General features: G+C 62.6%; 1 protein-coding gene and 2 long non-coding RNA genes across 7 annotated transcripts in view; 1 reads left to right on the top strand and 2 right to left on the bottom strand.

Annotated features, from left to right (window-relative positions):
- The window catches only part of LOC147362340 (uncharacterized), a 34939-nt gene extending 19107 nt beyond the window's left edge, over positions 1–15832 (bottom strand). Inside the window, exon 1 of one of the 2 annotated variants that reach the window (XR_015135712.1) lies at positions 15169–15832. This is a non-coding gene — a long non-coding RNA (uncharacterized LOC147362340). Of the gene's footprint in view, positions 1–15123 lie in introns of both variants that reach the window. The other variant, XR_015135711.1, reaches the window with a different exon arrangement.
- Positions 1696–11341, bottom strand: LOC147362342 (uncharacterized). 2 transcript variants are annotated; one of them, XR_015135718.1, is made up of 3 exons: positions 3671–11279; positions 3042–3206; positions 1696–2189 (listed from the first exon to the last, which is right to left on the bottom strand). It is a non-coding gene; the product is annotated as an uncharacterized LOC147362342 (long non-coding RNA). The 2 variants fall into 2 exon arrangements; XR_015135717.1 differs by having other exon boundaries at positions 3042–11341.
- NACC2 (NACC family member 2) overlaps positions 14581–26604 on the top strand; it is an 83802-nt gene continuing 71778 nt past the window's right edge. For 2 of the 3 annotated variants that reach the window (XM_086323417.1, XM_086323416.1), the window contains exon 1: positions 14581–14646. The gene's annotated coding sequence lies outside the window, so the exon portion shown is untranslated. Of the gene's footprint in view, positions 15239–26604 lie in introns of all 3 variants that reach the window. The other variant, XM_086323418.1, reaches the window with a different exon arrangement.

The following is a 26604-nucleotide window of genomic DNA, read 5'->3' on the forward strand; positions in this document are numbered from 1 at the left end:
TCCAGAAAATCCCCAGCCATTGACAGCTCCCCCAAAGATGGGAGCTGCACCCCCTCCACCCCCAACCTCACCAACATCCCTGCCCGGGTGGGGACGGGACCATGCGGGGGCAGCTGACTCAGCGCCCGTGGGCCTGCCCCTCCCCCAGCCCCACCGGGCAGCGTGCCCAGGCAGGCTGGCAGCTGTGTCACACGGGGCCTCCGGCAGGGTTGCTGTGGCTCTCACTGTGTGGCCCGCACTGCGCCTGAGGGGGTGGCAGACGGATGCCGGGAGGGCCTGAGCAGGCGGGCTGCCAGGCGCCCCCAGTCCAGGCACGTCCACGGCCTGAGGCAGAAGAGAAGGGTGCTCAGGCACCGCCGCCACGGCCCCAGAGTCAGCTCGTCCTCCTAAGCCAAGAGATGGCGAGTGCACCACCCTGGGCACAGGCAAGCTCACAGGAGCCCCGGTTGGGCAGAGCTCTCCCACCCCAGCTGGCCCAACTGTGGGCACCTGCCACCTTGGCCCTTGTGACCTAGAGCCGTGGGGCGGGCACAAGCTGAAAGGGGCGGGTACTGCCACCCGTGGGGACTGGCCCCGGGCCAGAGTGGGGCAGGACTTAAGCCAGGACCCCCAAGGGCCCAGAGTGCCAGGCGGCCTGGCTAGATGCTGAGGCAGGCAGGTGTTGCTCTGGGGATCCCAAGGGTGAGACCACAGACGCCAGGCCTTCCTCAGTATCCTCAGCACAGAGAGGGCCGTGGATGCAGGGTGAGCGTCCTGCGGAGCGGGGATGTGAGGTCTGGAGGGCCGTGTGGTCAGAGTGGGAGGGGCCTGGGCAGCCCCCACCCGCTGCCCTCTCTGAACCCTGTACTTCTGTGCTACCTGCCTGCCTGCGGTCGGTCAGTGGGTTGATCAGACAGTGTCTTCAGACAGAAGCCCCGGAGGCTGATGCAAGTGTCGGCGAGGCCCAGGCCACGTCCCCATCAGCGCGCGTGACCCCCGTTCACACAGGAGAACCCAACGCGGCTCCATTCTGCTTTCTTGGAATATTAATGACTAGCCCTGGCTGAAATGCTGCATGAATATTCATACAGAATCAATGGTCCAGCAGAGGTGGCCAGGGGAGGGGACGGTGACATCGGCCCGGAGCCTAGGAGGCCAGGGCGGGGCTACCGAGCGGAGTCAGCTGTCCTGCCGTGGTGGCCCCCTCCCCAGGCAGCAAGCAGTGACCTTCCTGCCCTCGCTGGGCTCAGGAGCCCGGCACCAGCTGTCTGAGGCCGAGATGGGGAGACGGATGGTCTGGCCCAGGGCCGGGCGTAGCCAGGTGTGTGGGGAGCCCCCCCCATACAACCTGGGGCCCCTGCTGGTAGGAATGGTGCTGTTCACCCTGACCGCCGGCCGCCCCTGTGAATGGGGCTCACGTGACCAGAGAACGGGTTTCCAGATCTTTCCAGCGGCCCCTAGCACCCTCTCCCTTCTCTTTGCTGTGCTGCCCCCTGGGCTGGTGGCACTGGGTGTGTCTCCAACCTGGAGGATCCTTGCCCCCTCTGCCCACTGCCCAGCCCTGGGCTCCTCCAGGCCTGCGCCGCTGCCCAGTGCCCACCTGTGGACTTTGCAGAACTAAGGGGGCCTCTGCTGCCTGTGGGAGGGTGGTGGGTAGCTGCTCTTTGATGATATGCCCCTGGGTTTTAAGTGTGAATTCATCATTTACAACAGCACTGTGACATAATGGGAACATGAATTATTTGTATGCTTTTCAAATTGTACTTCGATGACCCTGTTTCCCCGGCTCCGTGCATGAAAGTGCCCCAATGAACATGATTATCCTCCTTAATCCACACCCTGGGGCTGACTCAGCCTGCGCTGGACACCCACCGGTGTCCTGAGCGGACGGGTCACTGAGGAGCATTTCAGAGCGGCTGCAGCCCTGTGTGACCCCCCACCCCTCCCCCTTGCCGTGCAGCTGACTGGCACACGTGTGTGTGTGCACGTGTGCACACTATGCAGACACGTGTGCGCACTAGTGTCCTCGGTTTGGAGCAGGGGTAGTTCCAAGTTGGGAGGCGAGCGTCCCAGCTCCATTTGCCTTTCTGGCTTCCTGCATGTGGTCCTCTGGCTGCTGTCTTCAGAGCTGGTTCTCGTGGGGATGGGTCTTATTCCCGACCCTGTGCTGGGGAGAGGGGGTCGCTTCTCTCCACCACCAGCTCCTCCTGCTAGAGAGGGGAGAGGAAATGGGTGGGGGGCAGTCTGGACTCACTGCCCAGAGTGGACAGGTCTGCTGAACACAGCTCCTCCCAGGGGCTGGGAGGGGTTCTGGGGAGCGCAGCTCAAGGCCAGCATTTCCTTCCAGGCGGGGGCTGCAGGGAGGAGGGCGCAGCGGGCTCCAGTGGCCCCTGCAACCCAGAGGGACCAGGGCCCAGCCTTTCTGGCCCCCCTGCTCCAGGAAGGTGCCGGCAACCGGGGCGACGGCTGCAGGGCCTGCCTGGGGGCAGATCAGCCGCCCTGGTCTTGACCTCAGGGACACGACCTGAGGGAACAACCTCTAGAAGGACCTTCTCAAGGAGACCTGGCCCTCTGTTGAATGATGAGCGAGTGAATGAACAGGACTGTCCTATCTCAGCCCTTTCGAGACAGAACATCACAGATCTGGTGGCCCATAAACAGCACACATCTGCATCTCCCGAAAAGTGGGAGTGCTGGTCACTCAGTCGTGTCCGACTCTGTGACCCCGCGGGCTGCAGCCCACCAGGCTCCTCTGTTCATGGGATTTTCTAGGCAAGAATACTGGAGTGGGTAGCTATTCCCTTCTCCAGGGGATCTTCCTGTCTGTTTCTCCTTGTTGGGGCTGGAAGTCCAAGGTCCCGGGGCCAGCAGAGTGGGTATCTGGCAAGGGCAGCGTCCAGGATCCCAGACACCATGGAAAGGGTGGAAAGGGCATGTGCTCTCTGGGTCTTCATCTATAATCCCATTCTTGAGGGTGGGGCTCCCCAAAGCCCCCACCTCCTAATACCTTCTCCTGGAGTCTAGAATTTAACATGTAAAGTAGGGGACAGGCACACACTCACCATAGATGTCCCATGTCCCTGGGGCTGGCACTCAGTAGTCCCTCCACTTTCTTAATGACTGTGTCCAGGGTCATTCAAGGCCTCCGTCAGCTGGGTCTCAGGGTCGGGAGGTCTCCCACCAGAAGTGCCCATGGGCATGGGTGCTTGACTTTTGCTGAGTTATCCCTGGAAAATCAGCCCCAGTCTTTAGGACCTGGCCCCCGGAAGTCCTTCTGCTCGTCTCACCTGCATGTCTCTAGCTGCAGCTGTCAAAACCTTTGCCAAGTCCTGTCTGCATCCTGTCTGTCTCCTCCCTGGGGAACCTGTGCCCAGCTCTCTCCTGCATCCCCCAGAGGCACTGACTGTCCCCTACGCTGCCATATCCACCCTGCCCAGACCCTACTATCCCTCCTGGGAGAAGGTGAGTCACGTGGCTGCCTGGCCCCTTGGCCTTCTCAGGAGCAGGCAGCAGCAGCTGCTTAACAGCTGCACTAGATGTTGGAGGGAAATTTAGGACAAAAGAGGAAGCAGATTGAGCATCCAATTTAAACCGAGGGGAGGTATCCAGAAACCAAAACTGCGCTGCCCTAATTCACGTGCAGAGCGAGCCACGGGTTTGCAGCCTCTGACAAAGAAACCGAAAGGCTCACCCAGTTTCCTTCTGTGCAAGGGATCCAAACTTGCCCGACAGGCGCCTGCAGATGGCCCCAGCCTCAGCACTGCAGGCCCCTCGTGCTGACCAGTGTGTCTGCCCTGCAGGACAGGCTGAGGCCAGGAGGGGTGGGTCAGGAGTCAGAAGCGCAGACAGTTACCCCAGGCCAGCTTCAGCCCAAGGCCACGCGGGGCCCGGGAGACGGCGCCTCACACCCCAGCGGTGGGTGTGCTCTCGGACCCAGCTCCCAGCTGGAGAAGGTGCTTCAGTGGACGCGGGGGCTGCCCCCAGTGAAGGGCTTCTGGGAGGGGTCTGGGGCCAAGGGAGTAAGCCTCAATCCCAGAGCTGCTCTCATCAACCATCAACCCCCACGAATGAGGCCCCGCCCTCGGCGAAACCGCTCGGTGGCTGTGGGGTGGGCGGCAGGGGTGAGGGGTTGATCTGTATGAGAGCGTGCGGGCAGGGATGGGCCTCAGGCCCCCTTCCCCCTGGGCCCCCAGCCCCGAGCTCAGGAGCCTCCGGTTCTCGAAGCCAGTGCGTGCCTGGGTCGGGAGCCAGGAGTGGGAGCCCAAGGGGCGGGCGTTCCAGCCTGGTGCCTGAGGTGAACGAACACCAGGAAATCAACACGCTCTGCCAGGGTTTGGAAGGGAAGTGGATTCTGTGATAAAAGGTCCTGCACCCAGCACCTGTTCAGTCCTCCAGCTGCAAGCAACGTGCCCGGGGCAGGATCCCTCCCTGGTGGAGACGAAAGACAGGGCAGCCTGGTCGGCCGTCAGGAAGAGAGACGCCATCTCCAGGTGTCGGGGCCTGCTGCCGCCCGCCCAGAGGCAGGCGAGCCCCCACCCAGGAGAAGCCCGCGGCCCACTCAGGTGGGTGGGGGTGGTGAGAGGAGCACGGCAGGTCCCCTGTGGACACGGGGCGCAGCAGCCACGCCCTGCACCCTCAGCCTCCGCCTGCTTGTGGCACCCACAGTCAGTCCGGCTCCTCCCTCCCCGATGCCCCTCTCATCGCTTATTGTTCAGTTGTTAAGTCAAGTCCGACTCTCTGTGACCCCAGGGACTGCAGCACGCCAGGCTTCCCTGTCCTCCACCATCTCCCGGAGTTTGCTCAAACTCATGTCTATTGAGTTGGTGATGCCATCCAACCATCTCATCCTCTGTCGTCCCCTTCTCCTCCCACCTTTAATCTTCTCCACCATCAGGGTTTTTTTTTTTTTTCCAATGAGTCGGCCCTTCGCATCAGGTGGTCAAAGTATTGGAGTTTCAGCTTCAGCATCAGTCCTTCCAATGAACATTCAGAACTGATTTGTTTTAGGACTGACTGGTTTGACCTCCCTGCTGCCCAAGGGATTCTCAAGAGTCTTCTCCAGCACCACAGTTCAAACCCTCCCATAGTTTGCAGGCACCTAATTCCCTGGATGGGCTCTTCCTGCACAGAAGTGCCCAGAGGACCCGGTCCTGGACCCGGAGATCCCCAGCCCTGAGGTGGGAGCCCCTTGGTGAGGGTTGGCCTCCAGAGGCAATGGGACCGTGGATGGATGGGGACATAGATGTTAGCACAAAGCCCAGGCCTGAACTAAGGCCCACCCCATCCCTCCCGGCTGGATGCCTCACTGGGGCAGCCTGGATCTGAGCCACCAGGTCCCTGCTCAGAACTTCCAGGCAAAAGAAAGATGGCCACGGCCAGCAGGGACCGGGGCTGCAGCACCAAAGGGCAGGGCTGGATTCGGTCCGCACTGCCACCCCAGAGCCCTGGGTGTGGACTGCTGGAGCCACGGTGGGGTATTAGGAGCCTAGTGAAACAACCGCACTGGGGGTGGGGGGACCCCTCTGTGGCCGGAGACGGCCATGTGGCCTTCATCTGTTATCAAACCTGGCGACTCCCTATGGAGAAGGTGAGGGTGCCCTTGGGGAGGCCCAGGAGGTGCCAGGCCCACCTGCAGCCCTAGGCAGGGGAGTGACAGTCCAGCAGGGCTGGAGGCCAAGGGGGCAGAGGGAACACACCCCTCGTCCCCCAAGGAGGCCCTGGCCCGGGGCAGCCCCCGGGGAGCTGGCCAGGTGAGGGCTGACGCCTGAGCTCCCGGGGTGTGAACCCCGCCACTGCCGCGTGGGCAGGGCTCTGCTGACGGCCGCGCCCTGCGGGCCTCCCTTGGGTCACCGTATGGACCCCGCCACCCCTGCGGAAGGGATGGTCTTTAGTTCTGGGTGCCGTGGACCCCAGGCACCTGTTGCTCCTCGCAGGACCAGACCCGGGTCTGAGTCTGTGGGGTCCTTCCTGCTGGCCTCAGTGGGGGCCCCTGGGCTGTGAGCTGCTGCCCTGCATGCAGACCCCAGATTCAGTGTCCCTGCCTGCGCATCTCTTGAGCTGCCAGAGCATCTCGTCACCACCCCCCCACATCCATCCCCGGGGTCCCCCAGGCCCCCAGCTGGCAGGGCCTGCGAGTCTCAGGCAGGAGCCTGGGTCCTGCAGGCAGAGCGCAGGCCGGTCCGGGCCCGAGGACACTCCCCGAAGATCCCAGTGTGGACCAGCGCACCGGTCACCTGGGGATCTGCACTCTGCAAGTCGTGCCTCAGAGCCTGGGGGTGGGTCAGAGTGGGTGGTGTGGAGCATAAGGGTCCGGGGACGGCATTGTGGCTCGGGGGAGCCACTGGAAGGCTTTTGGAGGAGGACAGAGGGTCGGCTGTGTGGCCAGATGCCGAGAGGGGAGGACGAGACCAGGACAGACCGTGCGACCGCTGCTGACAGCGAGCCTGCTACCCCCGAGCCTCTAACCCCAGCCGAGTCTGGTCTGACTCCCCAGGGCCTTGACCCTGGAGCAGCAAGTGCCACTTGTCATTTCCCCGGGGGGCCTGATCCCCCAAACTGTGCTCCCACAGCCCCGTCTGAGGAAACGGCCCTCATGGACCACCATCCTAGCGACAGTTCGAATGCTGCATCACTGACCCTTTCATCCTTTGGGCTCCCCATCCTGACCCAGTCCATGCCCCTCAGCCTTCCCTGGGCCCCAGGAGAGGCCCCAGCTGTCTAACAGAACTTTCTCCTCTTCACCTCCACCTGGGTCAGAACAAGGCAGCCCTGGCCCCACCCCTTGCCACGGGCCCCACCCCTTGCCACAGGCCCCACCCCCGAGCCTGCTCCTCCTGGCTCCAGGGTCCTCCTGGCTCCAGGGTCCCTGCTCCCTCAGCCCTGCCCACCTGCCTCCTCTTCAGCCCTAGGTCTCCTCTTGGCCAACAGCCTCCTCCTCTCAGTGCCCGGCATGTTACTTCGTTTTTCCTTGCAGAAAATATGAATAACATAAAATCCACCATCTTAATCTTTTATTTGTGGTTGGCTGTGCTGGGTCTTTGTCGCTGCACAGGCTTTCTCTAGTTGCAGCAAGTGGGCTCAGCTGGTAAAAGAAAAAATCCGCCTGCAAAGCAGGACACCCCAGTTCGATTCCTGGGTCAGGAAGATCCCCTGGAGAAGGGCATGGCAACCCACAACGGCCGTTCATGGGCTTCCCTGGTGGCTCAGATGGTAAAAAATCCGCCTGCATTGCAGGTGACCTGGGTTCAATCCCTGGGTTGGGAAGATCCCCTGGAGGAGGGCATGGCAACCCACTCCAGTTTTCTTGCCTGGAGAATCCCCGTGGACAAAAGAGCCCAGTGGGCTACAGTCCATGGGGCCGCAGAGTCAGACACGCCTGAGCGACTAAGCACAGCGCAGCGTGCCGGGTCTCTGTCGCCGCACGGGCTTTCTCCAGCTGCAGCAAGCGGGGATTACCCTTTGCTGCGGTGCCCGGGCGTCTGGCCGCGGTGGCTTCTCTTGTTGCAGAGCGCAGGCTCTAGGGCACCTGGGCTCAGTAGCTGTGGTGCACAGGCTTAGTTGCCCCGTGGCACGTGGGATCTTCCCAGACCAGAGATTGAACCCGTGTCCCCCACATTGGCAGGGGGACTCTTATCCACTGGACCACCAGGGGAGCCCCATCTTAACAAAAACACAGGGCAAGGGCATCAAGCACACTCACGTCGCTGTGCAAGCATCAGCACGCCCATCTCCAGGAAGCTGCCGCCTTCCCAGCCGCCCCTCTGTCCCCACTAGTCGCTCACGCCCCTCCTCCAGCACCGGGCCCTCCCCTTCTATTTTCTGTCTATGCGTTTGGCTCCTTGAGGGACCTCCTGTAAGTGGACCCTACCGGGTTTGTCCTGCTGTCTTGGGCTCATTTCACCAAGCACAACGTCCTCCAGGCTCATCCACGCTGCAGCCTGTGTCAGAATTTCCTTCCTTTTTAAGGCTGAACAGCATACCGTTGAACGTGTTCACTACATACTGTTCAACCCTTTGAGGACACCTGGGCTGTTTTGAGGTGTGACTGTTATGAACAGGTGCACACATTTCTGGTAGACCCCGTTTTCAGTTCTTTGAAGTGTGCACCCAGGAGTGCGATTGCTGGATCGCACGGCAGCTCTATGTTTAATATTTTGATGGACAGCACACTGTTCTCCACGGCGCCTCACCATTTACATTTCTACCAGCATTGCACGAGGGTTCCAATTTCCCCACATCCTCCACAGCACTGGTTATTCCCTGTTTTTCATTTTGTTTTGGTTATATTCTTCTCATCATCGTAAGGGATGAAGTGGTATCTCCTTGTGTGCATGGCACTTTTCAGTCCGTGATTTTTTTTGTAACCATCTGTCTGGGACATAAGCCCCAGGGGAGCAGCCCTGGCCTGTCGTGTTCTCCATTGACCTCCGGGGCAGAGTCCCAGGCCTGGCACAGAGCAGGACTTCCAGGAGGACCTGATGTCTGTAGGCAAGCGTGCTGCCTGCTCCCCCTGCCGAGCATGGGGACCGCCTTACCTGCAGACTCCCCAGGCTGCTGCAGCCTCTGTCCACAGTCCCCGCTTCTGAGCAAGACCTGTCTCCTCTTCGTGGGGCTTGATTAAACCATCTGCTCATAAGTGTAGAGCTCAGTCGTATGTGAGCCAAAAGGAGGGGCCCAGCAGTGTGAGAGCCAGCGTGGGGAGGGGTCAGGATGGCTTCCCTGAGGGCCCTAGTGGACGACCTTGGGCTGAAGGGTGAACCAACCAGAGCTCACTTGCCAGCACAGAAGAGGAGGTTTCCCAGGCAGGGGAATAGCAGGTGCAAAGGCCCTGTGGCAGTGGGGGCGGGGGACGTGGCCAGCACAGACAGGCAGCTTGCGTGGGTGGGGAGAGGACTGAGGCCAGCCGCTCAGGCCTGGGGGGATGTCACTGAGTGAGGCCCTGCCAGCCCTTCTGGGCACACCACCCACTCCTCCCCCACACCACCCGCCCCTCCCCCACTCCACCTCTCTTTCCCCTACTCGCTGCACCTCGCCCTTGGGCATCACCCTAGTCCCCAGCTCGCATGGCTACAGGATGGCCAGGCTTTCCCATCAGATGCTCAGAAGTTTCACAGTCCCCCCAACATGGGGTCCAGCTGCCACTCACAGCAGAACATGGGCTGGCTGGAGGGCTGGAGCCCGCTGTCTGTCCCCAGATTCACTGCAGGACAAGCTTGATCCTGGGTCTGGGGTAGGGGGACGCCCCCTGGGCAGGCCTTGCAGGGGGTGACGGGCACCTGCCACGCAGAGCCAGGTGCCACTGGGCCCTGCAGGTCATGGTGGGCTTCGGAGCAAGCTCAGCCACGACCCCAGAAAGAGTCGGGAGTGCCCACTCGAGTGCCCCGTGGCCCAGCATGACCCTCGAGATGATCGCGAGGTCATCTGGAGTGCGGAGGGGTGGCCCTTCCCTGGGGGGAGGGTGTCTCGCTAATTCTCCGGTGAGAATACCGCCACGAAAATAGCAGTGGCAGTGGGAGGAGGCGGCCAAGGGACCAGGAGGGTCTTGTCTCCAGGTGGCTGCCAGCCCCTTTGTGGGAGGATCTGGGGTGGGTGGACCTTGCAGACTCATCTCCCCACCATCCTGCCCAGTGCCCGGAAGCTGCAGGCAGTGCACCCTGATAGGCAAAGGGGAACTCCAGGCTCTGCCAGGAACAAAGGCAGAGGTAGTCTCATTGGAGGGCAGGCTGGGGCCTCCTGGGAGAGGTGCCAGCCCGGAGGGCCCGTGCTGGGCTTTGGCTAGAGGGTGGCCTGGGCCCTGGGTGGCCGGGGAGGTGCCTGCCCATTGTCCTAGGCTGTCGTCGCCCAGAGAGGCCGTGACAGTGAGCAGCCCCCTGCTGCTCTCCAGGCCTGGGCGGGAGCCACCCTGGGGGGCTGGCAGACTTCCCAGGGGGTGGGGGACGTGTCGGGTAGGCCGTAGGATTGGGAGGGGACTGTTCCAGTATTAAAAGTGGGGGTGAACTCAATGAACCCCGAGCTGGGGACAAGGTGGGCACAAACCCAGCTAAACTGGAAGGCCTGACTTCTGCGGGTCTGGGGGAGGGTGGGGACCCTGCTCAAAGCCGGCCTGCGAGTGGCTGGCCTGGTTGGCACAGAGCGGGGGCCTAACAAAGAGGCACTTGTGGACTGCTGGCACGCGGCCGCTAACGGGGCAGCCAGGGCCCCGCTCAGAGCCGGAAAGGGAGCCGCGCGGCTGTCCTGACAGCCGCCTGGTCTACGGAGGGGTCTTTGCTGCCTGTGCCTCTGCTGGGAACACTGCTCTGAGAGTTGCAGGAAAACCTTCCACGGGCCCCTCCCCACGAAGGCCTGGGAAGCCCCTACGTGGGGGCAGCTTCCGAGGAGGGACTGGACAGGAAGTCAGGTGGCCCCCCTGCCACAGACCTGGAGGCTCCCCTGAGAAGGCACGCACTGGCCGTGCCAGCCTGGGCTCCTCCGTGTCCTGCTGGCAAAGGTCAGGCAGGAGGCAGACAGGCCTTTCTCTGCTCCCCGCCCAGCCCGGACCGGGCGCTGTCACGGCTGCGGCTCCCACGCAAGGCAGCCGGCAGGACCTGCTGCCTCTCTGCTGATCACGATGCTGGAGTCTGTTCCCAGCCACGGGTCTGACCTGGCGTCCCCCCTGCTGCTTCCCTTCCTGCTGACTGGGTGCCCTGGACCCTCCGAGCACAGGAAAGCGGCACCAAGAACTCAGGCAGGTGGGGGGGCGGTGTCCAGTCCCTCGTCAGCAAGCACATAGCATCCCTCAGGCTCCCACACCCCACAGATGGCCATGGGCATCCGGTCTGTGCCGGGTACCCCGCAGGTCAGGGCCAGGGCCGTGGACAAGACAGGGAGCCTGTGCCCCAAAGGGGAGACAGGGGCTCTGAACCTCAGAGTGGATTCATACAAGGTCGGGTCAGGGAGAGCTGGCTGGCAAAGGCCCAAATGGCTGTTTCATACAGGAGGGTCAGGAGGGCCCATGGTCCAGGGACATCCGGGCAGAGACCCAAAAGGAGCCGTAGGTCAAGCCTCAGAGACGCTGGGGGAAGAAGGTCCAGGCAGTGGGGACAGCAGGTGCAAAGGCCCTGGGGAAGGAGGGCGCCAACGTGAGGAAGCCCCATGCAGGAGCCAGTGTGGCTGGAACCCGAGTGCGGCCGAGTGGAGGGGGCGTGGGTGAGGAGCCAGGTCCCGGCCACTGCAAGGACTGAGGCTTGCATTCTGAGTGAGAAGTGAGATGCGGGCGCAGAGGGAGCTGAGTAGGGGGGCGCCGTGATCTGACATGTATAGAAGCATCTCTGTGCTGTCATGTGGAGGCAGGGGCTCAAGGGATGGATGGGGGGACCGGAAAGGGGCTCGAGGGGGTGGGCAGGGGGGCCAAGCAGGGGCTCGAGGGGCCAGGCAGGGAGGCCGGGCAGGGGGCTGCTGCAGGGACCTGACGGGGGTGGGTGGAGAGGGGAGTAGACGGGGGGTGGGGGGCGCGGGGTAGACGTAGGGTGGGGAGCTGGAGCAGGAGGGGTGGGTTGGAGCCCTGACACAGCCTGGCGGCAGAGCTGTAAGCACTGGGGTGTGAGGAGGGTGGGACGGGGATTCTGTGCTGGGCCTAGGCTCTGGACAGATGGAGCTTCCGGAAGGAAGCGCGGCCACATGCTGAGGTGGGGGGGACGGGGCACAGAGATGGGCACGGTCAGTCTGCATCACACTGAGACATCCATCGGCCACCCGAGGGGACAGGGCAGGGAGGTGCCTGGCTAAGTCAGTCTCGGGCTTGGTGTGCTTGATGGACCTTAATCTTTGAGATGAGCCTCAATGGAGGACGTGGGCCTCTTCCCAGAGCTGATGTGGCAATGTCTGCAGATCCGCCCATTAGTATTGGCTTTCAGGGGTCTCCAGGGTGGGGAGCCCCAGGCTGCATGGGGCCCAGGACAACAGCAGAGTGGGCGGAGGCCTCAGCTAACTGGGCTGGACTCAGGGAGCACCGAGGGGAGAGGCGTCGGTGCTCCCACCACGGGAGCCGGCTCCACCCCGCTGCCCAGCATTCGGCCACCTTCAGGACCACCGGAGCAGCACCTGGCCGGCTCCCAAACACGTCCACTGTCCAGGGAAGGACAGATAGCAGACAAGCCTTGCCCCCTAGTGCGCCCAGAGCCCCCACCCCTGACACCCTCTCATCAGTCTGTCTGTAGGGTCACCTCTGTGACTATTCTCTCTCCCTAGCCTGACACTCTCTGGATAAAAGGCGGGAAGTGAAGCTATAGACCCAGAAAGCTCAGGATGGGAGGCCAGGCCAGGCCTCCCTGAGCTGAGAAACCCCTTGCTGGCATCTCAGACGGACTGCGGTGCTAATCAGATCCCTCACGAGGGGACTGCAGCTGCCCAGCCTGCATATCAGCCAGCACAGTTTGACCCTTCTTAACGTCTATGAGTCCTAGTGATCAGACAGAGGGACCACACCCCGCCCTGCCTGCTGGGGGACCGGCAGTGAGGAGGAATCCCAGGCTGGCTGCATTTTCTTCCTAAGTTGCCTTTTCCTCCTAAGTGAAACAGGAACAGAGAACCAACTTGACGGAACTGCTGTGAAAATCGAGTTAGACAACTTGCAGGGCGTGTAGCGCAGGCCTGGATTCTCACAGGTGTTCAGCTGTAGTGTTTAAAACGTGCAGGTGTGGTTTGCACACACCCCCCCCCCCACAACATGCACACAGAAGCTGCACCGAAGCCGCTCCTCAGCCCTGGAGACAGGCTTGTGGGTTATCTGTTGTCTTCTAAAAACTTTTCAATATTTTCCAAATGTCTTTTGTTAAAGAAGAATCTCTTTCATGTTTAGAAAACACAAGTGATTAAAAACAACTGGAATGTTCGAAGGTGTGACCAGCTCCCCAGGTGAGTGCATGAAACAGCCAGCACCCCGCCCCATCTTCACCTGGCGCCCGTGACGTGGCCACATCTGTAGACCCCATCAACACGGCGACCCGCGCCACCGGCACGAGGTGGGGGGCTTTGGAGCCTTGTGGATGGCTTTTCGCATCCTGACCCCTTGCCTGAAAGTGGCTAGGGAGGTCCCTCTGGGCTCAGAGGTGTCTGCAGAAGCCCCAGTTTCCCAGGGCCCTGGGGCGTTTGCACAGCCGAGGTTCTAATAACACTGAGGAGCCAGTGGCAAGCTGGGGCTGCAAAGCTGCTCTAGGCCAGGGCATGGCTTCCCTCCCCTGCGGTACCCCACCCCCACCCCAGCCTCCACCGGTCCTGTGCTGAGCAGGAGGCAGTTACCTGTAAGGACCACATGCCAAGCCACGTGACTGTGTCTCCAACTGGTAAGAGTCCCCTCAGGACAGTCAGACTGCCCTGCAGGCATGTGCTGGGCTGGGAGGATGTGGGGCCTGGGACAAGCTTAGGTCTAAGTGGGGCTCTGGGGGTGTACCCAGAGCATCCTTAAGGCTTCATACCCATCCCCCCCTGAGGCAAGGCAGGAGTGAGCTGGTGGGGGGAGGCTTTCTCTGCTGACCTCGAGATGGGGTCGCGGGTCAGTCCATGACCAAAGTCAAGGACTTATGAGACTGGGGACAGGAGTACTCAGACCAGCTTCTGACCCCTGTCCTAGGAATGACCTTGGCTAACTGTCCTGCAGGGCTTTAGCCCCAGCCTCTGACCCCCAAGGGACCCAGAAGGTACTCTGGGGGTGAAAGTGAAGGTGGGAACCCTGTTCTTCACACCAAGCCCCTCCTCCCAGTGACCCTCTGCTCAGGACCACTGACCCGGTGCCGCCCCATTTTCCTGCAAGGACCCCGCGGCGCTGAGCGAGCCAGGAGGTCTCTGGCCTAGCAGGGCTACTGCAGCCTGTCCTGACCCCAGGCCTCAGGTTAGTGTGGGGGCGACTGAGGGGGACTTTTGAGGGTCCTTTCCGGTTTGTAGCTGATTTTATTTGTCCGCCCTTGTTTTAAAACATCACCTCTGTCCACGGGAGGGGGGCCTCGAGCAAAAAACCGGGAGCCGCTGGGGTCGGGAGGAGTCACTAACAGCCAGTGCGCCCAGATCACGCCGGGCCTGAAAGCAGACCCGGCCGCCTTCACGCAGCTAGCTGTTACGCGGCTCAGCGCCGGAGGCGCCGGCCACCGCCGCTTCTTCCGCAGCCCCGCTCTCCGGCCTCCGGGCGTCCGTAGCAGCCAAGGCCGCGCACCTGCTCCTGCCGGCGGCCCCACACAGCGCGGCATCCCGGTGCTGGCGCGGCCGCCGCGGGGAGGGGGCGCCCCAGGACAGGGGGTTCCACACCTCCAGAGTGTGTGGGTCAGCGCCCCGGTCCTGCCCTCGTCCGGCCCCGGCTTCTGGCCCCGCGCAGGGTCCCACGCCAGGAGTCGGGGAGGAGGCGCGCGGAGGGGGCGCGGACCGGCCGCCCCCCGCCCCCCGCCCCGGGACCCGCACCCGCTCCGTCCTCGCCCCTTCCCGGGCGCCCACCTGGCGCGGGGCGGCGCGCCCCGGGGCGGCGAGTGCGCGCACGCGGTCGGCGCGCTGTCCCTTTAAACGGCCCGCGGCGCCTCCCCCGCGCGCCCCGCCCGCCGCGGTGCGGCCCGGTGCTGGGCGCGGCCGGAGAAAGTCCATGTGAGCCGGAGCGCCGGGCCGCCGGAGCACTTCCTGCCGCAGGCCGGACCGGGCCGGCGCCCGCAGGTACCCCAACTTCGCGCCGCCCGCGGGCCCCGCCGCCGCACTTCCCGCGAACTCCGCGGCGCGCCCGCCCTCGCCTGCCGCAGTGCCCAAGTTCGCGCCGCGCGCCGCCCGCCGAGCTGGCCGGCGGCGCCCGGGCCTGGGGAGGCGCTCGCCCCGGCCGGGCCGCACCCCGCCCGCCCCGCCGAGCGGGGACCCGGGCTCTGGGCGTCTCCTCTCCCGCCGGGCTTCTCGGGACACTCGGCCTCCGCCGACCGGACGGACGGATCTCAGCCCTTCGGGGCGGAGAATGCGCGCGAGCTCGGCGGGGGGATACGGCCCTGGGGACACGCCCCTCCCTCCGGGGCCGGGGTCCGAGGCCGGCCGCGCGGCTGCGCATCAGCCCGCCCTGCGTCTCCCTTCCCCGCCTCCCCAGTCCCACTGGATCCCCCCGCCCTTCGGGGCATCACTGCCCTCTGGGCGCCCTCGTGCACCCCCTACCTGGGAGAGCCTGGGGGACGGCTGCACTGGGGCGGGGGATCCCACCTGTCTCGCTGCGTTTCCTGCGGTGCTGAGGTCTTGGGGCCCCGGAGCCCCTTCTCCAAGAAGCTCAGAGGTGAGCTCTGAGCTTGCTGCCCTTCCCCACCCCCGCCAGGGCCGGGCGCGGGGCCGGGGCGGGGGGTGGAGGGGGGGCATACTCAAGCCCTTCGGACGTCGACCTGGTTGGGGGGGGGGTGGTCATGAGGTCAGAGGTCACCTCCGGGTCTCCTCTTCCGGGCTTCTCAGAAGTTTGGTCTTGGCGCTTTTGATGGCCAGCTCTCTGCTGGTGGCCCTTAAACCTGTGGATTTGCGGTGGGTCGGTCCTGGATCTGGGCAGATGCCCACTATGATGGAATCTTCCTCCTTCTCCAGACCAGGGTCTGAAAGGTTTTGCCCACGGGAGCAGTTGGGCTCTTTCTTTCTGGTGGTTTTTCTGAGGACCGGTTGGGCACCCAGCTGTGAGTCCCCTGGCCATAGGTTCTAGCTGAGCCTGTCCTGTGTGTCGGTGGGGGGTGGGGGCGGGCTGGGGGTGGAGGGGAAACAGGCTGTATGGGCTGGCCATCTGGCAGAGCTGGTCTTCTGAGCACTCTGAACACACACCGAGCTGTGCTCGCTGGGTCTGGTCTGGTCTGGTCTGATCTGGGTCTCTCCAGGTCTCCACTTCCCCACCTTCCCCTCCTCTTCCCCGTTGAACTCCGGGCCCCTCTAACCCCCGCTACCCCCCCCCCCCCCCCGCCCCGTCGACAAAGGATGTGGGTCTGGTATTCAGCACAGGTGCTTCTCAGCACTCCATGCGGAGTGTCGTTTAAGCCCCCCTAGGACCCTAGCGGAGGCGTCTCTGAGGATCGGCTCCATTTTAGAGACGAGGAGTGAAGGGTCAGCAGCCAGCACTGCCATCCACCTTCCAACACTCCCGTTCCCCTCCTCCCCGTGGCCCTCTGTGGTGCCCACCCCTCCCAGGAGGCCCACTGGCATCCTCCTGTTGGTCATGCCACCGTTGGGTGGCACCTCGGCTGGAGCCTGAGTGAAGGAGCTGGGAGGGGTGAGGCCTAGGGTGGCTGGCCCCCGCTGCTTCGGTGAGCTGGTGGGAAGGGGCACCGAAGGGGGACCGTGTCACTTCTCTGCTCGCAGTGGCAGAGGTGGGTGCTCGGTGGTCACACCTGGCGGGGTGGGCGCCGGCTGTGGCACCTGATAGGCCGCTGACTCCGAGCCGGCTCCGTCTGGCCCCTGCTCTGCAGCCGTTCAAGGCGCCTGCAGAATCTTGGCCCAGGAGAAAACGCTTGTGTGTTTTCTGACGGTGACACCAGCCACCCTGGCTGCCCGGGAGTGCCTCTGGGTTCCTTGTCAGGGACGTGGTGGGGCGCTCAGAGGGGCCTTTCCCGGGAGGTGGGCTCGTGGGTGACTTTTAACACAACCCTTAAAGCGTCCCTCTGTTTTCCAACTGAAACGTGAGCTGCATTATTCATGGAAGACAGACAGTGGTGATGGCAAGTGCTGAGCTGGCATTCGCAGCCGGGGCTCCTCTGGCACCTCTGCCTCTAGCTAGGGCTCTGCAGGCCTGACTTGCGGCCTGGGCCAGGGTGGGCCTGGTACCCCTTCCGGGACAGAAGGTAGGCACTGTGACTTCGACCCTTTCAAGGGTGTTCCCAGGGCTCCACCCCACGCCCCTCCTCTGAGCACTGTGCTCTCGGGAATGTAGAGCCTGAGCCTGAGCGGGCTGCAGCAGACGGGGTCTCCCTCCTGGCCCTGGGGCCTCCTGGTGCGGCCCCCGGCACTCACCATCCGTACAGCGGGAAGCCTCAGCCACCTGAGGCCTCATTCCTTCCACCTGGGGATGCGAGCCCGGCCCCCACAGCCCATCTGCCCCCTTCCGTGTCACCCTGTCCTGTCTCGCCTGGGCTCTGCTCCAGCCTGGTTCCCCCCGCCCCCACCACCCCGCCCCAAGTTCTCTTGTCCTGCTGGGGTGTGGGAGTCGGGTGAGCCCCCTAGCTGGGGGCAGCGTGGTGAACGTCTGCTGAGCCCTTTGAGCGTAAACTGCAGCCCACATGACAGCCCCTAGCTCCCAATTCTCCAGCCTGGTTCTCCCAAGACCCAGTGCCTCCTGCAGACCCCCCAGTACAGGCACACTTGGGAGCTTGACCCAGGCTGGGTTCTTGGGATAAGACAAGCAGCCTTCCAGCTGAGGATCTGTCGTGTTAGCTGACTGGGGCCTGGCTCCTTCGCGCGGCCAGGGTCCCCAAGGGATGCCCCAGGCCCAGGAACTTGGTCTTTGGGTCCAGGCTTTTGCTTGCGGTGTGGTAGAGTTGGGGGGCACTTCCCTGCACAGGGAGGGGGCCCTCGGTCCCTGGCTGGACCCAGAGATGTTTCTGGCTGTGGGCAGCCCCAGTTTGGGAGCTGGGAAAGTCTGGTTGGGCCTGGGGTCTGACTAGGGGCTGGGGAGGGGCTTCAGGGCCTCTCACTGGCCCCAGTCAGGCTGGCCTGCACGTGTGCAGGGAGCACTACTGACCACTCCGTGGTCTGGGCGCTGCCCCGGCTTCCGCCGGTGCCTCATCCTCGTCTGGCTCACTTTCCTGGACAGCCCCTTGGTCCTCCCCGAGGCGAGCCGTCTGGCCCTCGGGTACTTCCAGGTGGGGCCTGAATTTAGAATTAGAGCCAGCATCTCCATTCATGTCTGCACCCCAATTCAAGACACGAACGTCTCCTCACCCTGTACCCCTGGCTGTGGCCCGTGTGTCCCCCCCTGCCCTGCACCCCTCCTCACTCGGGCCCCCTCTCCGGGAAGTGTTCACTGCCACCCGCCCTGCCTCCCGAGCAGGCAGGGATCCTGGCGACCTCTGTTTCTCTTTTAGCAAATCCTTTCTCTCACCAGGCCTGGCTCTCAATGAGATCATTTGCAAAATATGCTTCCCGGCTGGCCGGGGCTCCACACTGTCACCTGCGGCTGCTCGGAGCTGAGAGCTGGGCTTCCTGTGCCCTGGCCTCTGGCCTTTGTCATTTAAAGTGCAGGTTTTGAAAGCAGGTGGCCCCCTCCCGTGGCCGAGGGTCTTGTGGGTGAGGATCTCAGCGGACCTCTGGCGGGGCAGGTGTGGAGCAAGCCGGGCTCCCTGGTGGCTGCCTTTGGGGTTGGCATCCTCAGAGCCCCCCCTGAGGACAAGGATGGTGGGGAGCACTCCCCCCCTGCCCAGTTTGGGAGCGAGTCTGAGCTGGAGGAAGCAAGAGGGGATCTGATGTGGCCCTGGGCTCTCCGGGGCTGCCCCCAACTTCTGTTGTGTGGACCTGAGTCCAGGCAAGGAGGCGCGTAGGAGCAGGACCTCTCGGGTCTCTCACTCAGTCCCCGGGTGTGTGACCTGGGGTGCGTCACTTGCCCTCTCTGAGCCCCGCCCAGGCCTGTGTGAAGTGATGCTACTGCTGGGAGACTGCAGGTGAGCAGGCCCAGCCTGGGGGCCGTCTGGAGATGCCCCCTCCCTAGAGCCAGCAGGGCGGGGGCAGGGGGGGTGGTTCATGCCCCTTTAAGGAAAGCCTGCTTCTCTGTTAGCGTCTGCGGGGAGGCTGGAGGAGGGTGGAGGCGTACTTTTCTCTAAGGTGTTGGTCTCTGTCCCATGGGGAGGAGAGGCTGGCTCCTCCGGGGCTTTGAAGGAATCTTCCCCCTCTCCCTCCCCCTTGGCCCTGGGCCCTGGCGTCCAGGAGGGCACATGGCCATGGATGGGCCCAAGCTCTCGGGGGGCCCCGCCCTACGCCCGCCTGTGAGCTGGGGGAAGCAGGCAGGGCCGGGGGCGGGGACCGCTGGGGCCCAAAAGTGCCCATATATAGTCACCGGGGTGAGCAGTGAGCCTGGCCAGTGGGGCTGCATCCCAGGCCCAGGGCTGGCCCGGCCCGCCAGGTCCAGCATCAGGCCCAGCCCCCCAGGTCCTTGAGGGTGGGCTGGCCCTGGAGCAGCAGGAGGAGGGGCTTGTGTGCTGAGAGCAGCTGGATTTGGAGCAAAGCATCATATATAGCAGCAGGCACAGGCTTGGTGCTCTAGGAGTGTTTGTTGATTGACAGCAAAAGTCTCAGGGGCACTCAGTAGTCAGGGCCGAGTGTGTTTCCTGAGACACCACTTCTGAAAGTGGGAGGCTGTAACCTGGCTGCCCTCTTGGCCTGAGCCACCCAAGGGCCCCTGGCTGGGGGCTGGGGGTGGGGTGCCCCCTTTTCATTCTGGTGACACCCCCAGTTGTCCCTACCGCATCCGCATGGTACCAGGAGCTTCTGCTCTGATGGATGGCGTTTTCCAGAAGATGCGCCCCCTCCCTGCCGCACCCTGCCCCCCACCTCCTGGACGCTGCCTGGAGTTCAGCTGGTGGGGAAGGGGCAGTGCTGCCCTCTGGCTGCTGGTGGTCTTTGCGGGAAGTCGGCTCCTGGACCCCTTGGGGCCAGCCCACCCTCACCCTCGGCATCTGTTTCAAGGTCTCTGCGCCAAGAAGGGGGAAGCAGCCCGTCTCTGCTGCATTCCGACTTTAGTGCTGTTAAAAAATCACAGTGTTAACACAGAATGCTCCTTTAATGTAGTTTCCATTGCACTGCTAAGCGCCTTTGTTAAATTTTGTACATTAATACTTTTTGTTGTTGTCAGCAGTTTTTTTTTTCTTTTTTGGGGGGGATATAAAGCCATTAGGGTGAGAGAAGATTAAAAAGATACATTACAATTAAAATGTTAATGAAATCTGCATCATACAACTTTTGAAACCCTTTAGGCATTAATCTTGCCTGTGTCATGTCCATTAACTTTGGCTATTCTTATTCCACACTGACCCCTGCTGAGAGATTTGTGCTATAATTGGATTTTTTTTTTCTTAATAAAAAAGAAAAGAAAGCTTTTAAGAAAATAGAGATTGAGTGGTGGCCCCGGCTCCGGCATGAAGAGAAAGGGAGGGAAGGGTCTCCCTTTGGGGGTGGCCGTGGGCCCCTCCCAGGCCGTCAGCCCTCTTTCCTGCCCCATGGATGGCCAGCAGTTCTGGACACTCGGGCCCAGCCCCTGCTGCTCCCCCAGGGGCCCGGTGTGGCCATGTGCTCAGACCCGTGTCCTCACCAGGCCCAGCTCACCTGTGGCGGGAGGGTGTGCCGTGGCCGCAGTCATGGTGTGAGTGTCCAGGGCTCAAGGATCTCACCTTCCATGGGTGGGTCCCCAAGTCCGGGCGCTGGGTGAGTGACTGCAAGGGGGATGTTCCGGAAGGACCAATGGTTTTGGTTTTGAGTTTTCAGGATCCCTCGTCCCCCAGGAGATGCGCGCCTGGAAGTCTGGTGTCCTGGGCACTGGGGGCTCCAGCATAAGGCAGGGCTAGAGTTGGGGGGCGGGAAGCTCCCCCACTGCCTATGCCCAGGGGAGCTGGGACCCCCCCGGCCCCTGCCGAGAGTGGGCCCCCCCAGGTGCTCTGTGAACTTGTCTGCACAGACTCACCCTTGACCGTGGCTGGAGCCTGTGGTGGTTCCCGTCCAGATAGCACCCCTGACCGGGGTGAGGCTCAGGCCCGGTGGGGACATGGGCCTAGCCTGGGGCGCCTGGGTCTAGCCAGCCCTGAGCAGTAGATAGTCACAGCCGTGGCTCTGGGAAGCTGGTCAGGTGGTTGGCAGGGGGCTGCAACAGACAGATTTCGTGTCTGTGTGTTTTTGCAACACCTTTCTATAAAGGGAAACATAATTTAAAATATGATTACTTAGTGTTGTAACAGCCGCCTTAGCGCTCCACGCTATGCCGAGATCATTATCAGAGGCTGATATTAACTTGCAAAGAATATTATGCAAATTGCCCTCTGGCTCCTCCGGGAGCCGTCCCCCCAGGATGGAGATGCGCGTGGGGAGCGGGTGGGGAGCGGGCAGGTCCCTTCCCGGGGTAGGGAGAGGCGACAGCCCGCATCCCGGGCCCCCTAGCCGTTGGTTTCCTGGCTGTGTCTGCGGACGCCGGGCAGGGCCTGTCCCCTTTCTCCATACCCGGCCTGGCTCCTTGTCTGGGGGGGTACATGGAGGGGTGGGCAGGGTGAAGGTTGGATGCTCACGCCCCCCAGGCTCACCCCCGGACTCTATGCTGTCTGTGCAGCGAGTGTTGTCTCTGTGTCAGGCTCTGGGTGGCACCTGGTGGCCTTCACGAAGTGGCCAGTTTGCCCAGTGGTTATGGTGGCCTGACTGGCTCTGGCAGCAGCTGGACCTGGGGACCCACGAACCCCAAGTGCTTGTCGCTACTGAAGGGATTGGAGTCGCAGATGGGGCTCCCCCACCCCTGGGTGCAGGACCCCTTCCTGTCGCCTGACTCAGCACTGCACTTGGTGTTCCCCAGGGGCTCAGGGCAGCCCCCAGGGGAAGGTGGTGGGGGGCTTGGCGTGTGGCTCTGACCGTCCCCTCACACCTGCCCGCTCCTCGAGTCTGAAGGTGGCCACCTGCCTTACCAGGGCCAGAGCATCCGCCCCGACTTTGTGAATGCTGCTGTGGGGGTTCCCTGTGGGGTCTCAGCTCCGGGAGGGCAGTGATGCTTGTTTGCCTGTGGAGAGGGCAGGTCGGAAGGGACGTGAGCCTCGTGGTCACCCTGGAGGGTAACGGGGGTCACTGGGTAGGGGGTAGGGTCACTTTCCTGGGCCCGGGTAGCAAATGATCATAAATTTGGGGGCTTAAAGCAACAGAGACTTACGCTCTCACAGTCTAGAGACACAGCGGCAGGATCAGGGAGCAGCCAGGGCTGGTTCCTCCTGGGGCTCTGGGGAGACTCCTTGCCTCTTCCAGAGCCGGGGGCGCTGACGATCCTTGGGCCTATGGACACATCCCTCCCATCTCAGGATCTTACTAATTATGCCAGCAAAGACCCTGTTTGCAGACAAGGTCACATTCTGAGATTCTGGATGGACCCTAGTCAACCAGTGTGGTAGGCTGGCTGCAGAAACCCTTTAGTGCCTAGAGGAAAGGGGAGGGTCTGGCCGGCCCAGTGGCTCAGTGTTGCACTTGCCCAGGAGGGCGGGCGGGCGGGCGGGCGGCTGGACACACGGACAGTAGCCACCACTCCTGTGAGCCGCTGGACGTCGGGTGGGAAGGGCCAGCACAATCAGACTAGGAAGTCTGGAAGGACCTTTGGTTCAGGAGCTAAGCCCTAGTCGAGGGCGGGAAATGGGGCCACCGATGGAGGAGGGTTTTCCTGAGACAGTGTCTACGGTTATGTAAGTTTGGGGACAGGAGGCAGAATTTGTTAATTGTCATAACCCAGTTTAGTGGGCCAGTCCTTGTCCCGGGAAGCGGCCTGGAAAGGAGAGGGAGGGAGGTCTCCATGGAGCCCTCGGGGCTGGACCCCGAGCTGCAGTGCAGACTCGGGCCCCTGAGACCCTCCCATCCCTTCCTTCCTGCATCTCTTCCATCCCTCGGAAAAAAACCAAGGTCATGAAGTGGGAGTGAAATAGTGGAGAAGTCAAGGCAGACAGGCAAAGTAAGAGCAGAGATGCCCTGAGGAGGTGGCCCTGGATGGGCCTAGAGGGGACCCTGGTGTCCAGGTGGTGGGGCTGGGACCTAGGACTTTGGGTCCAGATGAGCCCAGACCTCAGGGGCCCTGAGCTTCCTGGGCCTTGACCATGCCGTCAGGTGGCCGTGGAAGGCCTGGGAGTGGACACGCGATCCGGGGGCCTGTGGCAGGGCCTCAGCGCCTCTTCCTGCCTCCCTCTCCAAGTCCAGAGCCCCAGGCTTTGTTCCAGTGCGGGTGACCGCCTGGCCAGGTGAGGGCCTGGGAGGCTGGGAGGCTGCAGGCAGTTTGTGCTGGGCCTTTCGTGTGATTCCTGATAACCCAGGAAAGTGCGAAGTACCCCCCACCCCCTGCATCCATAGGCGTCGGCCCCCAGCTCTACTTGGGAGGTATCTGGGGGCTCCTGTCCCTTCCCCATCCCAGCCCCAGCTGCCTGGTGGGGGGGTGGGGGGCTTCTCTCCTGGGAGGACACGCTGCATGCTTCCTCAACTCAAGCTCAGAAGGAGGGTTCTGGCCACGGTCAGAGGTGCTCTTCTGAGGTGTTTTAGGCTGTCTGGCCAGGACCTGGGGTGGACTCTGGAGCATGGGGGCTCCCAGGACCGGGCGCCCCTTCTCTGGGGCGGGGGTGTGCTGACTTGGCCTCCCCCGGCCTCCTGGACCCGCTGTCCCTGTCTCAGGTCTGAGCGCGGTCGGGGAGGGCCCCCTTCCCCCACCCAGCACCGGCCGCAGAGGACACTGGTCCTGGTGACTCAGGAGGGGGTGGAGGGTGAACAGTATTAAAGTCACCAAGGAGCTGCACGTACTGAGCGCAGAACTGTTTCTGAGTCAGCGACCCCTGCTGCAGTGCGGCCCACTGAAACGAGCGTGGGGAGACCCCTGCTGCAGTGCGGCCCACTGATATGAGAGTGGGGAGACCCCTGCTGCAGTGCGGCCCACTGAAACGAGCGTGGGGAGACCCCTGCTGCAGTGCGGCCCACTGAAACGAGCGTGGCCCGCCACCGCCTGGCCAAAGCCCCAGGGCCACTGCAGAGTCCCACCGGCCCCAGCCCTGACCCCTTTACAGCCAGAGGGTCTCTGTGAAATCGTGTTCCAGGCACCTGTTGGGTCTGCTTTTAAAATTTTAATTCAGAGCATTCTAGTTACTTATAGTAAAATCTGCCATCGTAACCACTCGAGTGCACAGCTCGAGGGCATTAAGTCCGTTCACAGTGCTGTAACAACCGTCACCACATCCATTTCCAGAACTTTCTCATCCTCCCAAACTGACACTCTGTCCCCATCAAACACTCTCTCTCCCAGCCTCAGGCCCCACCGTCCACTTCCTGTCTCTGGGTTTGACTGCTCCGGGGCCTCACATGGGTGGAATTCAAACGGCCTTTGTCCTCTGCATCTGGCCTTTGGTCAGCATCATGTCCTCAAGGCTCATCTGTGGGGCCTGTGTCAGGACCCCCTTCCTTTTTAAAGCTGAGCGTGGTCCACTGTGCGGATGGCCCTCCCTGGCTTTATCCTTGGCCTCTCCGAGGACGCGTGGCTGTCTCCATGGTCTCCAGTTGTGAACGTGTGATCGCCGGTGTGCTCGTGTCCGTCCGAGCCTTGCTGTGTCTCTCACGCTCCTTTGGTCCAGAAAACCTGAGGTCTTCTCTTGGCTTCTCGTGACCTTGACCCCAGAGTCCAGGCCAGTTCTGCAGAATCGCCCCCAGTCTGGGTGCATCTCAGATCGTGTTCAGTGGGCCCGCGCCGCTGCCCTGCCGGCTGGAGGCACGGTGGCAGATTTTGTCCGGTCCCTCAGGGAATTTGTCTGGTGTGTGTGTTTCTAAAGCAACCCCAGCGTGCAGGGAGGGGGGTCGCGGCCAGGGGTGTGTTAGGGGCAGGGGTAAGCGGCTGTGTGTTGGGGGAGGGAGAAGGGGACGGGTGGGGGAACGGAGCTGGGTCTTCGGAGGCTCTTGAGCGCGGAAGGGTGCCAGGTCCACTCAGCACCAGCTGCTCCTGGAAAGGCAGGTCCCATCCGCCCAGTGTACCCTGTGGAGGAGCTCTGAGCCGGGCACTGGGCGGCTGCTGCCTCAGCCCGGCCCGCTCTTCCTCCGGGCCATGGGCTCTGCGAGGAGAGGGTAGGAGGTGCACCCCCCCTGGTCCCCTCCTGTGCACCGCGAGCCGGGTCAGGACGAGCAGCTCCCCAGCCCCGCTCACCGCGCCGCCTCCGCCTCCTGACCCGGAGCTGCTCCGGGGCTGCCCTGGTCCTTGGTAGACCTTGTCCCAGTTGAGCAGATCTGTCCAAAACCTGCAGGTCCCATTCCCTCAGGTCCCGGGGCCGGGTCCTTGTTGGGGGGCCTAGGGCTTGTGAGTTTCCTTGTCGGGCTCCTGAACCTCAGCACCACAGACCTGGCCCCCTGAGCCTTCCGAGGCCAAAAGCCCCTGGTGCCAGAAGCCCCCGGTGCTAGCGCGGCAGGCGGGACTCTCTGCTGCCTCTCGCAACTCTGGGCCACACGGTTTCTCCTCTGTGTCCAGATTCCTTTCTTCCTGGGTCACCAGTCATTGGCCTCAGGGCCCATCCTGGGTGACCAAGACCTCATTTGACCAGTTGCATCTGCGGAGACCTTGGTTTGCTTACGGTCACATTCTGAGGTTCCAGGCAGACGTGAATTTGGGGGACCCTGTTCAGCCCCATAGAGGAGTCAAGGTCAAATTGCCCACCTGCCTCTGTGCCCACCTCTCCACCACAATCTTGGAAGGAATAGCCATCTTGTCCCCGTGTCTCCTGATCGTAGATTCCACACTGGCCCTCTGACCTCCTGTCCAGGCGCCTCTAGAACCCCCAGCTCGGCTGTTTTGGTCTCTGGCTCCTCTCTTTTGGGGGCAGGTGGGGTGCCGACCTGAGAGGCCTCCGGTCTGGCAGGATGGCGCCCTTTCTACAGCTGAGAGGCTCGTGAGGTTTCCAGCCCGGTGCCAGAGTGGTTCCTTGCCCGCACAGAGGTCTCCATCAGAGAGGGGGGTGGGGGGATGTTGGTCTGATGGCTTTCATGTCAGCATGTATGTCTGATGGATTAGGAGTTCCTGCAGCCTCAAAACACACCACATCACCCCTCTTGCTCCAGAGTTTGACAGAACTGAGGCTGTTGGCATGAAACCCTAATCAGAAGTGGTCCACACGGGAAGGTTACGTTAGCAAAAAAAGGCACTTCTTATGGAAAGCATGTCTTTTTCATTTTGGGGAGAAGGATGGGAGTGAACCCCAGAGCTTGGGCGTGGCCAGTGGGGCTGTTCTGGTGGTGAAACGGCCTCACCTGCGGTGGCTGGTTGGCTGCTGATGGGTGTTGGTTGGATGTGGCAGCTCAGGACCGCCCGCCGACCTGTCTCTGGCACTCTGGGCAGGGCCAGCCAGACCTTCCTCCCACCTGGGGCTGCAGCAGGGGGTGGGGGTGGGGGGGTCTGGTGCCAGCAGGGGGCACTGTCTGGGCAGCAGGTGGGGTTTCGGCACGCACAGAAGGGTTGCTCTGCAGGCTCCTTTCTGTGTTGCTGGGCGTGACCCCGAAGGCCTGCCCCGTGATTTATGAGCAAGGGCACCCCTCTGCCACCCAGGAAGAGGCAGGTCCAGCCGCTGGCTCAAGACCCCAAGGTAGAGGCTTGGGGTGACCTGCTGGCTGTTCTCTCTCATCAGACCCCACCCCCAGCCCACCACCACTGCCCTCTTGGGGGAACCACACCCCATGCTCTGCAGGGAGCCCCTGGAAGTCATGGTCTTGCCTGGGTGATGAGCTGCCCAGAGCAGCTGTCAGATCACGTCAGGGCTGAGGGGTCTTTGGAGAGTGTCTCGTGCCTGCTTGTTTCATGGAAGGAAATGGACCCAGGGGTGAGTCAGAGCAGACCCAGGGGTGGAAAGCTCTGCCCACTCTTGGGATTCTTTGGGGTCCAGGTGCTGCCCTGGCCAGGCAGGGCAAGATAAAGACACCTCGATTCCCCAGGGCAGCAGTGGCTAC

Source organism: Bos grunniens, chromosome 11 (assembly GCF_055505025.1).
Source record: "Bos grunniens cultivar Pamir isolate PY7600 chromosome 11, Bosgru_T2T1.0, whole genome shotgun sequence".
NCBI lineage: Eukaryota > Metazoa > Chordata > Mammalia > Artiodactyla > Bovidae > Bos > Bos grunniens.